At 44.8% G+C, this 14,320-nt stretch overlaps 1 protein-coding gene across 1 annotated transcript in view; it reads left to right on the forward strand.

Annotated features, from left to right (window-relative positions):
* Positions 1 to 5,645: 5,645 nt before the first annotated feature.
* LOC139543167 (nerve growth factor-like) overlaps positions 5,646 to 14,320 on the forward strand; it is a 194,578-nt gene continuing 185,903 nt past the window's right edge. The window contains exon 1 of the mRNA XM_071349417.1: positions 5,646 to 5,792. The gene's annotated coding sequence lies outside the window, so the exon portion shown is untranslated. The remainder of the gene's footprint in view (positions 5,793 to 14,320) is intronic.

Below are 14,320 nucleotides of genomic sequence, written 5' to 3' on the forward strand. Positions count from 1 at the left end.
CAGTGGAGCTCCCCAGGTCTATTGAATATCTCTACCATTGAGGTACAGTGGAGCTCCACAGGTCCATTGAATAGCTCTACCATTGAGGTACAGTGGAGCTCCACAGGTCCATTGAATAGCTCTACCATTGAGGTACAGTGGAGCTCCCCAGGTCCATTGAATAGTTCTACCATTGAGGTACAGTGGAGCTCCACAGGTCCATTGAATAGCTCTACCATTGAGGTACAGTGGAGCTCCCCAGGTCCATTGAATATCTCTACCATTGAGGTACAGTGGAGCTCCCCAGGTCCATTGAATATCTCTACCATTGAGGTACAGTGGAGCTCCCCAGGTCCATTGAATAGCTCTACCATTGAGGTACAGTGGAGCTCCACAGGTCCATTGAATAGCTCTACCATTGAGGTACAGTGGAGCTCCCCAGGTCCATTGAATAGCTCTACCATTGAGGTACAGTGGAGCTCCCCAGGTCTATTGAATAGCTCTACCATTGAGGTACAGTGGAGCTCCCCAGCTCCATTGAATAGCTCTACCATTGAGGTACAGTGGAGCTCCCCAGGTCCATTGAATAGCTCTACCATTGAGGTACAGTGGAGCTCCCCAGGTCCATTGAATAGCTCTACCATTGAGGTACAGTGGAGCTCCACAGGTCCATTTAAAAGCTCTACCATTGAGGTACAGTGGAGCTCCCCTGGTCCATTGAATATCTCTACCATTGAGGTACAGTGGAGCTCCCCAGGTCCATTGAATAGCTCTACCATTGAGGTACAGTGGAGCTCCCCAGGTCCATTGAATAGCTCTACCATTGAGGTACAGTGGAGCTCCCCAGGTCCATTGAATAGCTCTACCATTGAGGTACAGTGGAGCTCCCCAGGTCCATTGAATAGTTCTACCATTGAGGTACAGTGGAGCTCCCCAGGTCCATTGAATATCTCTACCATTGAGGTACAGTGGAGCTCCCCAGGTCCATTGAATAGCTCTACCATTGAGGTACAGTGGAGCTCCCCAGGTCCATTGAATAGCTCTACCATTGAGATTCAGTGGAGCTCCACAGGTCCATTGAATAGTTCTACCATTGAGGTACAGTGGAGCTCCCCAGGTCTATTGAATAGCTCTACCATTGAGGTACAGTGGAGCTCCCCAGGTCCATTGAATAGCTCTACCATTGAGGTACAGTGGAGCTCTCCAGGTCCATTGAATAGCTCTACCATTGAGGTACAGTGGAGCTCCCCAGGTCCATTGAATAGCTCTACCATTGAGGTACAGTGGAGCTCCCCAGGTCCATTGAATAGTTCTACCATTGAGGTACAGTGGAGCTCCCCAGGTCCATTGAATAGCTCTACCATTGAGGTACAGTGGAGCTCTCCAATCCATTGAATAGTTCTACCATTGAGGTACAGTGGAGCTCTCCAGGTCCATTGAATATCTCTACCATTGAGGTACAGTGGAGCTCCCCAGGTCTATTGAATAGCTCTACCATTGAGGTACAGTGGAGCTCCCCAGGTCCATTGAATAGCTCTACCATTGAGGTACAGTGGAGCTCTCCAATCCATTGAATAGTTCTACCATTGAGGTACAGTGGAGCTCTCCAGGTCCATTGAATAGTTCTACCATTGAGGTACAGTGGAGCTCCCCAGGTCTATTGAATATCTCTACCATTGAGGTACAGTGGAGCTCCACAGGTCCATTGAATAGCTCTACCATTGAGGTACAGTGGAGCTCCACAGGTCCATTGAATAGCTCTACCATTGAGGTACAGTGGAGCTCCCCAGGTCCATTGAATAGTTCTACCATTGAGGTACAGCGGAGCTCCACAGGTCCATTGAATAGCTCTACCATTGAGGTACAGTGGAGCTCCCCAGGTCCATTGAATATCTCTACCATTGAGGTACAGTGGAGCTCCCCAGGTCCATTGAATATCTCTACCATTGAGGTACAGTGGAGCTCCCCAGGTCCATTGAATAGCTCTACCATTGAGGTACAGTGGAGCTCCACAGGTCCATTGAATAGCTCTACCATTGAGGTACAGTGGAGCTCCCCAGGTCCATTGAATAGCTCTACCATTGAGGTACAGTGGAGCTCCCCAGGTCTATTGAATAGCTCTACCATTGAGGTACAGTGGAGCTCCCCAGCTCCATTGAATAGCTCTACCATTGAGGTACAGTGGAGCTCCCCAGGTCCATTGAATAGCTCTACCATTGAGGTACAGTGGAGCTCCCCAGGTCCATTGAATAGCTCTACCATTGAGGTACAGTGGAGCTCCACAGGTCCATTTAAAAGCTCTACCATTGAGGTACAGTGGAGCTCCCCTGGTCCATTGAATATCTCTACCATTGAGGTACAGTGGAGCTCCCCAGGTCCATTGAATAGCTCTACCATTGAGGTACAGTGGAGCTCCCCAGGTCCATTGAATAGCTCTACCATTGAGGTACAGTGGAGCTCCCCAGGTCCATTGAATAGCTCTACCATTGAGGTACAGTGGAGCTCCCCAGGTCCATTGAATAGTTCTACCATTGAGGTACAGTGGAGCTCCCCAGGTCCATTGAATATCTCTACCATTGAGGTACAGTGGAGCTCCCCAGGTCCATTGAATAGCTCTACCATTGAGGTACAGTGGAGCTCCCCAGGTCCATTGAATAGCTCTACCATTGAGATTCAGTGGAGCTCCACAGGTCCATTGAATAGTTCTACCATTGAGGTACAGTGGAGCTCCCCAGGTCTATTGAATAGCTCTACCATTGAGGTACAGTGGAGCTCCCCAGGTCCATTGAATAGCTCTACCATTGAGGTACAGTGGAGCTCTCCAGGTCCATTGAATAGCTCTACCATTGAGGTACAGTGGAGCTCCCCAGGTCCATTGAATAGCTCTACCATTGAGGTACAGTGGAGCTCCCCAGGTCCATTGAATAGTTCTACCATTGAGGTACACTGGAGCTCCCCAGGTCCATTGAATAGTTCTACCATTGAGGTACAGTGGAGCTCCCCAGGTCCATTGAATAGCTCTACCATTGAGGTACAGTGGAGCTCTCCAATCCATTGAATAGTTCTACCATTGAGGTACAGTGGAGCTCTCCAGGTCCATTGAATATCTCTACCATTGAGGTACAGTGGAGCTCCCCAGGTCTATTGAATAGCTCTACCATTGAGGTACAGTGGAGCTCCCCAGGTCCATTGAATAGCTCTACCATTGAGGTACAGTGGAGCTCTCCAATCCATTGAATAGTTCTACCATTGAGGTACAGTGGAGCTCTCCAGGTCCATTGAATAGTTCTACCATTGAGGTACAGTGGAGCTCCCCAGGTCTATTGAATATCTCTACCATTGAGGTACAGTGGAGCTCCACAGGTCCATTGAATAGCTCTACCATTGAGGTACAGTGGAGCTCCACAGGTCCATTGAATAGCTCTACCATTGAGGTACAGTGGAGCTCCCCAGGTCCATTGAATAGTTCTACCATTGAGGTACAGTGGAGCTCCACAGGTCCATTGAATAGCTCTACCATTGAGGTACAGTGGAGCTCCCCAGGTCCATTGAATATCTCTACCATTGAGGTACAGTGGAGCTCCCCAGGTCCATTGAATATCTCTACCATTGAGGTACAGTGGAGCTCCCCAGGTCCATTGAATAGCTCTACCATTGAGGTACAGTGGAGCTCCACAGGTCCATTGAATAGCTCTACCATTGAGGTACAGTGGAGCTCCCCAGGTCCATTGAATAGCTCTACCATTGAGGTACAGTGGAGCTCCCCAGGTCTATTGAATAGCTCTACCATTGAGGTACAGTGGAGCTCCCCAGCTCCATTGAATAGCTCTACCATTGAGGTACAGTGGAGCTCCCCAGGTCCATTGAATAGCTCTACCATTGAGGTACAGTGGAGCTCCCCAGGTCCATTGAATAGCTCTACCATTGAGGTACAGTGGAGCTCCACAGGTCCATTTAAAAGCTCTACCATTGAGGTACAGTGGAGCTCCCCAGGTCCATTGAATATCTCTACCATTGAGGTACAGTGGAGTTCCCCAGGTCCATTGAATAGCTCTACCATTGAGGTACAGTGGAGCTCCCCAGGTCCATTGAATAGCTCTACCATTGAGGTACAGTGGAGCTCCCCAGGTCCATTGAATAGCTCTACCATTGAGGTACAGTGGAGCTCCCCAGGTCCATTGAATAGTTCTACCATTGAGGTACAGTGGAGCTCCCCAGGTCCATTGAATATCTCTACCATTGAGGTACAGTGGAGCTTCCCAGGTCCATTGAATAGCTCTACCATTGAGGTACAGTGGAGCTCCCCAGGTCCATTGAATAGTTCTACCATTGAGGTACAGTGGAGCTCCCCAGGTCCATTGAATAGCTCTACCATTGAGGTACAGTGGAGCTCCCCAGGTCCATTGAATAGCTCTACCATTGAGGTACAGTGGAGCTCCCCAGGTCCATTGAATAGTTCTACCATTGAGGTACAGTGGAGCTCCCCAGGTCTATTGAATATCTCTACCATTGAGGTACAGTGGAGCTCCACAGGTCCATTGAATAGCTCTACCATTGAGGTACAGTGGAGCTCCCCAGGTCCATTGAATAGTTCTACCATTGAGGTACAGTGGAGCTCCACAGGTCCATTGAATAGCTCTACCATTGAGGTACAGTGGAGCTCCCCAGGTCCATTGAATATCTCTACCATTGAGGTACAGTGGAGCTCCCCAGGTCCATTGAATATCTCTACCATTGAGGTACAGTGGAGCTCCCCAGGTCCATTGAATAGCTCTACCATTGAGGTACAGTGGAGCTCCACAGGTCCATTGAATAGCTCTACCATTGAGGTACAGTGGAGCTCCCCAGGTCCATTGAATAGCTCTACCATTGAGGTACAGTGGAGCTCCCCAGGTCTATTGAATAGCTCTACCATTGAGGTACAGTGGAGCTCCCCAGGTCCATTGAATAGCTCTACCATTGAGGTACAGTGGAGCTCCCCAGGTCCATTGAATAGCTCTACCATTGAGGTACAGTGGAGCTCCCCAGGTCCATTGAATAGCTCTACCATTGAGGTACAGTGGAGCTCCACAGGTCCATTTAAAAGCTCTACCATTGAGGTACAGTGGAGCTCCCCAGGTCCATTGAATAGTTCTACCATTGAGGTACAGTGGAGCTCCCCAGGTCCATTGAATAGCTCTACCATTGAGGTACAGTGGAGCTCCCCAGGTCCATTGAATAGCTCTACCATTGAGGTACAGTGGAGCTCCCCAGGTCCATTGAATAGCTCTACCATTGAGGTACAGTGGAGCTCCCCAGGTCCATTGAATAGCTCTACCATTGAGGTACAGTGGAGCTCCACAGGTCCATTTAAAAGCTCTACCATTGAGGTACAGTGGAGCTCCCCAGGTCCATTGAATATCTCTACCATTGAGGTACAGTGGAGCTCCCCAGGTCCATTGAATAGCTCTACCATTGAGGTACAGTGGAGCTCTCCAGGCGGGCAGGGAGAGAGGAGAGGTACAGTGGAGCTCCCCAGGCGGGCAGGGGGAGAGGAGAGGTACAGTGGAGCTCCCCAGGCGGGCAGGGAGAGAGGAGGTAGGCACTAGGACCTACGGGCAGCCTAACGGGAGGGTGGGAGTATCTATGGGACTCCTCTGTAACTTTCAGAACAATTCTTCCCAAAGAGAGTGGGAGGCTTTAAAAAGAGGACGTTGGATTGGGAGTTTGGGATAATTCTGACGGAGAGGACAGTGAGAAGTTGAATATATCACTCTTTGGTTCACCGAAGGAGGAGAGAGGGAGCGAGGGACCAAGGGAGAGCATAGACGGAGGTAAGAGCGCACGCAGAGTTTTCCTGTGCTGTTCACGGTGTCTCTGTGTCTGTGTGTGTGTGTGTGTGTGTGTGTGTGTGTGTGTGTGTGTGTGTGTGTGTGTGTGTGTGTGTGTGTGTGTGTGTGTGTGTGTGTGTGTGTGTGTGTGTGTGTGTGTGTGTGTGTGTGTGTGTGTGTGTGTGTGTGTGTGTAATATCATGTCTGTTTTGCCCATACCTGTCATTAAGTGAAATTTGATCCTTCGAGTTTCATTTGTAGCAAACAGAAGCTACATAGGAGGTCCCACAACAGTGGCAACCAGAGGTAACTAATCACTGTCTAAAGTACAGGAGAGTAAAATACCGTATATCTATCTTTAGAACAGAGTTTCAACAGAACATGAGCGGGAACTGTGACAGACAGGGTTTTCAGGGGAATGGTTGTACAGATGTAAACGTGTGTAGTTGGACCTGTGACAGACAGGGTTTTCAGGGGAATGGTTGTACAGATATACATGTGTGTAGTTGGAACTGTGACAGACAGGGTTTTCAGGGGAATGGTTGTACAGATGTAAACGTGTGTAGTTGGAACTGTGACAGACAAGGTTTTCAGCTGAATGGTTGTAAATGTATATAGTTGTAGTGATCATGTTCTCTATGCTGTGACCCTGTGTTAGTTAAACAGTCAGTCTGTTACCTGTTAGAAAGAGGTGCGAGAGGGGGAAGGGAGGAGAGGAGATGGATGGAGGGGGCAGAAAGGGAGGTGGGAGAGTGGGAAGGGAGGAGAAGAGATGGAGGGAGGGACAGAGGTAGGGTGGTGGGAGGGAGAAGAGAGAGGGGGGGATAGAATATGGAAAGAAGAGAGGGTAGGGGGGAGGGGAGTTCGAACTTCAATGGGAGCAAGTTCAGTTTTGAGAAAAACCCAAGCAACCTCAGGTTACGCAAACTCTCTCTCTTTCTCTCACCCCTTTCTCTCTCCTCTCTTAAACTCAAATTCAAGCTGCTTTATTGGCATGAAAATCATTGTGTCAATATTGCCAAAGTAACAATTTATAAAATATACATCGTAATAATACGTGATAATAATTATAAAAAAATAACTATGTAATAACAACAATAAAATGGTAACAGTCAATAGTATAAATAGAAAAATGTAATAAATTATGGGGACAATACAAGCCTAAACAAGGAAAATGAACATGCTACTATAATGACTGCTAAAATGAATGTTGGCACTAGCAGCATTTATATCTGTAATATATCTATCTACTAGCTACTAAAACTATAACTCACCATCACCATTATGTCAGTACTACCACTGTCATCATCATTACTACTACTTCTACCAACGCTATCATTAAACTACTACCATTACCATAAGCCCTACTACCCACTACGATTTGGAGTGATAATAATAATAATAAAATAAAATATATTATTAATAATAATAATATTAAAAGTAATGATAATAAAAAAACATAATATTAATAATAATAATAATACAAATAATCAAATATTATTAATAATAATAATCAAATAAAATACTAATAGTATTATTATTAATAATAATAAATAAAATAAAAATAATAATACAAAATAATAATAAAAACATAATAATAAAAAAACATAATATTAATAATAATAATACAAATAATAAAATTATGAATAATAATAATAATAATTTAAACATGTAAAAATATATATATATATATAATAATAATAAAAAGTATTATAATAATAGTAAAAATATTAATAATAAATGCTAACTTTTTAGTCATTTAGCACATGGCTTCCCAAACTTGGTCCCCCCCCCCCTCCCCAGCTGATTAAAATAATCAAACCTTGGTGAGCTGGTTATTTGAAACAGCTGTGTAGTGCAAAACCCAAAATATATACCCAGGGTGCCCCAGGACGGAGTTTGAGAAACACTGATTTAGCAGACACTCTTATCCAGAGCAATTTACAGTTTACAGGAGCAAATATGATTAAGTGCCTTGTTCAAGTGCATATCGATCGATTTTTCACGTCGTCGGCTCAGGAATTCAACCATATTAACATGCAGTAACCAAGTATTTTTTTATGTCTGCTGGTTCGTATTCTCTGTTTAGATAGCCATTTAGTCGGCTTTGAGATTTTGTTTAGTTTTTCCAATGTTGTAAATTTGAGTCATTTGATTGGTTCATGATTTTGTTTATTTGAATTCTTTCTTTTGAATCAGTGCTGGTGTCAGCTTGGTTGGTTAGGTCCAACACCAGCTGACTGAGAGGGCACTTTTCTGGGCTCAGCTCTTGGGTTTGAAGTGATTTAGATTAGAGACTTTGGACTTGAATTTACAGTGCATTCGGAAAAGTATTCAGACCTTGATTTTTTTCCACATTTTGAAGCTTATTCTAAAATGGATTAAATAGTTTTTTTTCCTTCATCAATCTACATACAATACCCCATAATGACAAAGCAAAAACAGGTTTTTAGAAATGTTTGCTAATTTATTTTTAATTTTTAATTAAATATGACATTTACATAAGTATTCAGACCGTTTACTCAGTACTTTGTTGAAACACCTTTGGCAGCAATTACATCCTTGAGTCTTCTTGGGTATGACGCTACAAGCTTGGCACAGCTGTATTCGGGGAGTTTCTCCCATTCTTTTCTGCAGATCCTCTCAAGCTCTGTCAGGTTGGATGGGGAGCGTTGCTGCACAGCTATTTTCAGGTCTCTCCAGAGATGTACGATCGGGTTCAAGTCCAGGCTCTGGCTGGGCCACTCAAGGACACTCAGAGACTTGTCCCGAAGCCACTCCTAAATTGTCTTGGCTGTGTGCTTAGGGTCGTTGTCCTATTGGAAGGTGAACCTTCGCCCCAGCCTGAGGTCCTGAGCACTCTGGAGAAGGTTTTCATCAAGAATATCTCTGTACTTTGCTCCGTTTATCTTTCCCTCAATCCTGACTAGTCTCCCAGGCCCTGCCACTGAAAAAGAGCACTAGTAAGCCAGTGACTTAGCCCCCGTAACAGGGTCAGAGGCAGAGAATCCCAGCGGAGAGAGGGGAGCTGGCCAGGCAGAGACAGCAAGGGCCTTTCCGTTCACCTTCACACCCCTGGGCCAGACTACACTGAATCATAGGACCTACTGAAGAGATGAGTCTTCAGTAAAGGTTGAGACAGAGTCTGCGTTTCTCACATGGGTAGGCAGACCATTCCATAAAAATGTAGCAATATAAGAGAAATCCCTGCCTCCAGCTGTTTGGTTAGAAATTCTAGGGACAATAAGGAGGCCTGCGTCTTGTGACCATAGCGTACGTGTAGGTATGTACAGCAGGACCAAATAGGCGAGATAGGTAAGAGCAAAACCATGTAATGCTTTGTTGGTTAGCATTAAAACCTTGAAATCAGCCCGAAACTTAGCCTTAACAGGAAGATAATGTAGAGAGGCTAGCACTGGAGTAAAAGTATACTTTTATGTGGTTCTAGTCAAGATTCTACCAGACGTGTTTAACACTAAGTGTACTTAGTGCTTTATCCGGGTAGCCAGAGAGTAGAGCATTGCAGTAGTCTAACATAGAAGTGCTTTATCCGGGTAGCCAGAGAGTAGAGCATTGCAGTAGTCTAACATAGACATGCTTTATCCGGGTAGCCAGAGAGTAGAGCATTGCAGTAGTCTAACATAGAAGTGCGTTATCCGGGTAGCCAGAGAGTAGAGCATTGCAGTAGTCTAACATAGAAGTGCTTTATCCGGGTAGCCAGAGAGTAGAGCATTGCAGTAGTCTAACATAGAAGTGCTTTATCCGGGTAGCCAGAGAGTAGAGCATTGCAGTAGTCTAACATAGAAGTGCTTTATCCGGGTAGCCAGAGAGTAGAGCATTGCAGTAGTCTAACATAGAAGTGCTTTATCCGGGTAGCCAGAGAGTAGAGCATTGCAGTAGTCTAACATAGAAGTGCTTTATCCGGGTAGCCAGAGAGTAGAGCATTGCAGTCTAACATAGAAGTGACAAAAACATGGATTAGCTTTTCTGCATTTTTGACAGAAAGTTTCAGATTTTTGCAACGTTACGAAGATGGAAAAAAGCTGTCCTTGAAACAGTCTTGATATTTTCGTCTAAAGAGAGATCAGGGTCCAGAGTAACGCCGAGGTCCTTCACAGTTTTATTTGAGATGACTGTACAACCATAAGATTCATTGTCAGATTCAACAGAAGATATCTTTGCTTCTTGTGACTTAGAACCTGCCTCTGTTTTAAAAGTAAAACATGTGCCACCATCCACTTCCTAATGTCTGAAACACAGGCTTCCAGAGAAGACAATTTTGGGGCTTTTTGTCATCGAAATGTACAGCTGTGTGTCGTCCGCATAGCAGTGAAAGTTAACATTGTGTGTTCCTAATGACATCACCAAGAGGTACAATATATAGTGGTCCTAAAACGGAACCTTGAGGAATACCGACACTTACAATTGATGTGTCAGAGGACAAACCATCCACAGAGACGAACTGATATCTTCAGGTCCAGTAGGCAGCTGGAAGGTTTAGAGGCCTATTTTCATAAATGTGTCAATAGATAAGGATTACAAATCTAGAGTGTCTCCATTGATCCTAGGTCCTGGCAGTTCTGTGCAGGACAACTGAACTTTGGAGAAACATTCAGGTTCAAAGAGGAGTCCGTAATTTCATTTTTGATCATGATCTTTTCGGGCGAAGTTTATGAATTCATCACTGTTGAAGTAAAATCCATCCTCTCTTGGGGAATGCTGCTTTTTTGTTAGCTTTGTGAAAGTATCAAAAATAAATGTAGGATTGTTCTCATTCTCCTCAATTAGGTTTGAAAAGTAGGATGATCGATCAGCAGTGAGGGCTCTTCGATATCAGTCCAAGCTAGTCGGGAGTCTTCCAGTTTGGTGGAGTGCCATTTCCGTTACATTTTTCCGTAAGTTTACTTCAGGGCTTGACTATTTTCTCTATACCAGGGAGCTTATTTCTTGTGACAAATATTTTTAGTTTTGGGGGGTGCAACTGCATCTAGGGTATTACACAAGGTTAAATTTAGTTCCTCAATTAGGGGGTCAACCGATTGTTGTACTCTGACGTCCTTGGGTAACTGTAGGGAGTCTGGGAGGGAATCTAGGAATCTTTGGGCTGTCCAAGAATTTTTTGCATGGCTTTTGATTAACCTTGGTTGGGGTCTGAGCAGATTATTTGTTGCGATTGCAAACATAATAAAATGGTGGTCCGATAGTCCAGGATTATGAGGAAAAACATTTAGATCCACAACATTTTTTCCACTGGACAAAACTAGGTCCAGAGTATGACTGTGGCAGTGAGTAGGTCCAGAGACATGTTGGATAAAACCCACTGAGTTGATGATGGCTCCGAAAGCCTTTTGGAGTGGGTCTGTGGACTTTTCCATGTGAATATTGAAGTCACCAAAAATTATTATATTACCTGCCATGACTGCAAGGTCCGATAGGAATTCAGGGAACTGAGTGAGGAATGCTGTATACGGCCCAGGAGCCTGTAAACAGTAGCTATAAAAAGGGATTGAGTAGGCTGCATACATTTCATGACTTGAAGCTCAAAATACGAAAACGCAGTCATTTTGGGAGGGGGTAAATAAAAATGTGCTGTCATAAATGTTAGCAACACCTCCGACTTTGCGGGATGTGCAGGGAATATGATCACTAGTGTAACCAGGAAGTGAGGCCTCATTTAACACTGTCAATTCATCAGCCTTAAGCCATGTTTCAGTCAGGCAAATCACATCAAGGTTATGATCAGTGATTAGTTCATTGACTATAACTGCCTTGGAAGTGAGGGATCTAACATTAAGTCGCCCTATTTTGAGATGAGAGGTATCACGATCTCTTTCAATAATGACAGGAATGGGGGAAGTCTTTAGTCCAGTGAGATTGCTAAAGTGAACACTGCCATGTTTAGTTTTGACCGACCTAGATTGAGACATAGACATGGTCTCAATGGGGAAAGGTGAGCTGACTACACTGACTGTGCTAGTGGCAGAATCCACTAAGCTGGCAGGCTGGCTAACAGACTGCACCCTGGCCTGCACCCTATCTCATTGTGGAGCTAGAGGAGTTTGAGCCCTGTCTATGTTGATAGATAAGATGAGAGCACCCCTCCAGCTAGGATGGAGTCCGTCACTCCTCAACAGGCCAGGCTTGGTCCTGTTTGTGGGTGAGTCCCAGAAAGAGGGCCAATTATCTACAAATTCTATATTTTGGGAGGGGCAGAAAACAGTTTTCAACCAGCGATTGAGTTGTGAGACTCTGCTGTAGAGCTCATCACTCCCCCTAACTGGGAGGGGGCCAGAGACAATTACTCAATGCCGCCACATCTTTCTAGCTAATTTACACGCTGAAGCTATGTTGCGCTTGGTGACCTCGGACTGTTTCATCCTAATGTCGTTGGTGCCAATGTGGATAACAATATCCCTATACTCTCTACACTCGCCAGATTTAGCTTTAGCCAGCACACTCTTCATATTAGCCTTAACGTCGGTAGCCCTGCCCCCTGGTAAACAGTGAATGATCGCTGGGTGATTCGTTTTAAGTCTAATACTGCGGGTAATGGAGTCACCAATGACTAGGGTTTTGAATTTGTCCGAGCTAACGGTGGGAGGCTTCGGTGGCTCAGACCCTGTAACGGGTGGCGAGGCCTGAGAAGGCTCGGCCTTTGACCCGAATCGCTGCATAATGGAGAGAACCGGTTGAAAGTTTCAGTCGGCTGAGGTTGAGAAAAGTTGAGAAGTTATTTCTTTCCAGAAGCCTTGAGTGAGGAAGGCCATCGTTCACCGGTTAAGACTGTATTTCTTTCCAGAAGCCTTGAGAAAATTGTCCGGCTGCATTATTACTTACTGGTGGCACAGACGCTGTTTCATCCTTTTCTACACTTAACGCCTAACGATTGCATCTGAGATGGGCTTTTTTTGCAACACGGCTATCCTCGCCATCGTTCTCCTGTATATTATGAGTACAATTAAATGGCGTGGTGTTAATATTACTACTCGGCTTTTTCAGCTGGTGGAGGTCCTGTAGAACAATATTTAGAGAGTTTTCATCTATATTTTTTGTAGCTGTCTATTTACCACCACAAACCGATGCTGCCACTAAGACCACACTCAATGATCTGTATAAACCCATAAGCAAGCAAGAAAATTCTCATCCGGAGGTGGCGCTCCTAGTGGCCAGGGACTTTAATGCAGGGAAACTTAAATCAGTTTTCAGCATGTTAAATGTGCAACCAGAGGGGGAAAAAACTCTAGACCACCATTACTCCACACAGAAAGACGCGAAAGAAGGTCTCCCTCGCCCTCCATTTGGCAAATCTGACCAGAACTCTAACTTCTTAATTGTTGCTTACAAGAACTAAAGGAGAAAGTACCAGTGACTCGCTCAATACGGAAGTGGTCAGATGAAGCAGATGCTAAGTTACAGGACTGTTTTGCTAGCACAGACTGGAATATGTTCCGGGATTCATCCGATGGCATTGAGGAGTACACCACAACAGTCACTGGCTTCATCAATAAGTGCATCGTTAATGTAGTCTCCACAGTGACATTACGTACAAACCCCAACCAGAAGCAATGGATCAACATCAACATCCGCAATGATCTAAATGGTAGAGCTGCCGCTTTCAATGAGCGAGACTCTAACCCAGACGCTTATGAGAAATCTTGCTATGCCCTCTGACAAACCATCAAACAGGCAAAGTGTCAATAAAAGACTAAGATCGAATCCTACTACACCGGCTCCTACACTCGTCAGATACGGCAGAGCATGCAAACTGTTATTGACTACAAAAGGAAGCCCAGCCGTGAGCTCCCCAGTGACACGAGCCTACCACGAGCCTACCAGATGAGCTAAATTACTTCTATGCGCGCTTTGAGGCAAGCAACACTGAAGCATGCATGAGAACACCAGCTGTTCGGGATGACTGTGTGATCATGCTCTCCATAGCCGATGTGAGTAAGACCTTTTAACCTCTCTGGGATCGTTCGGGACGCTAGTTCAGAAAGGCCTCCAAAACATCCGGAGAAATTGCAAAGAGCCACATCAAATAACCGAAATACTCATCAAAAACTTTGAATATAGATACTTGTTTTACATAGAATTAAGAAACTTGTTCTTAAAACCTCTTTTGGATAGGGGCAGCATTTTCACATTTGGATGAAATGCGTGCCCAGAGTAAACTGCCTCCTACTCAGTCCCTGATGCTAATATATGCATATTATTATTAGTATTGGATAGAAAACACTCTGAAGTTTCTAAAACTGGTTGAATCCTGTATGTGACTATAACAGAACTTATTTGGCAGGCAAAACCCCGAGGACAAACCATTCAGATTTTTTTTGTTTTGAGGTCACTCTCTTTTCAATGGATTTTCATTGGGAATCCAGATTGCTAAGGGACCTTCCTGTAGTTACTATCGCTTCCACTGGATGTCAACAGTCTTTAGAAATTGGTTGAGGTTTTTTCTTTGAGAAATGAAGAAGTAGCCATGTTCAGAATGAGGCTCCAGTGAAGTGTACTATTTGTTAGAGGCTCGTGAC

This window comes from Salvelinus alpinus, chromosome 17 (assembly GCF_045679555.1).
Source record: "Salvelinus alpinus chromosome 17, SLU_Salpinus.1, whole genome shotgun sequence".
Classification (NCBI taxonomy): Eukaryota; Metazoa; Chordata; class Actinopteri; order Salmoniformes; family Salmonidae; genus Salvelinus; species Salvelinus alpinus.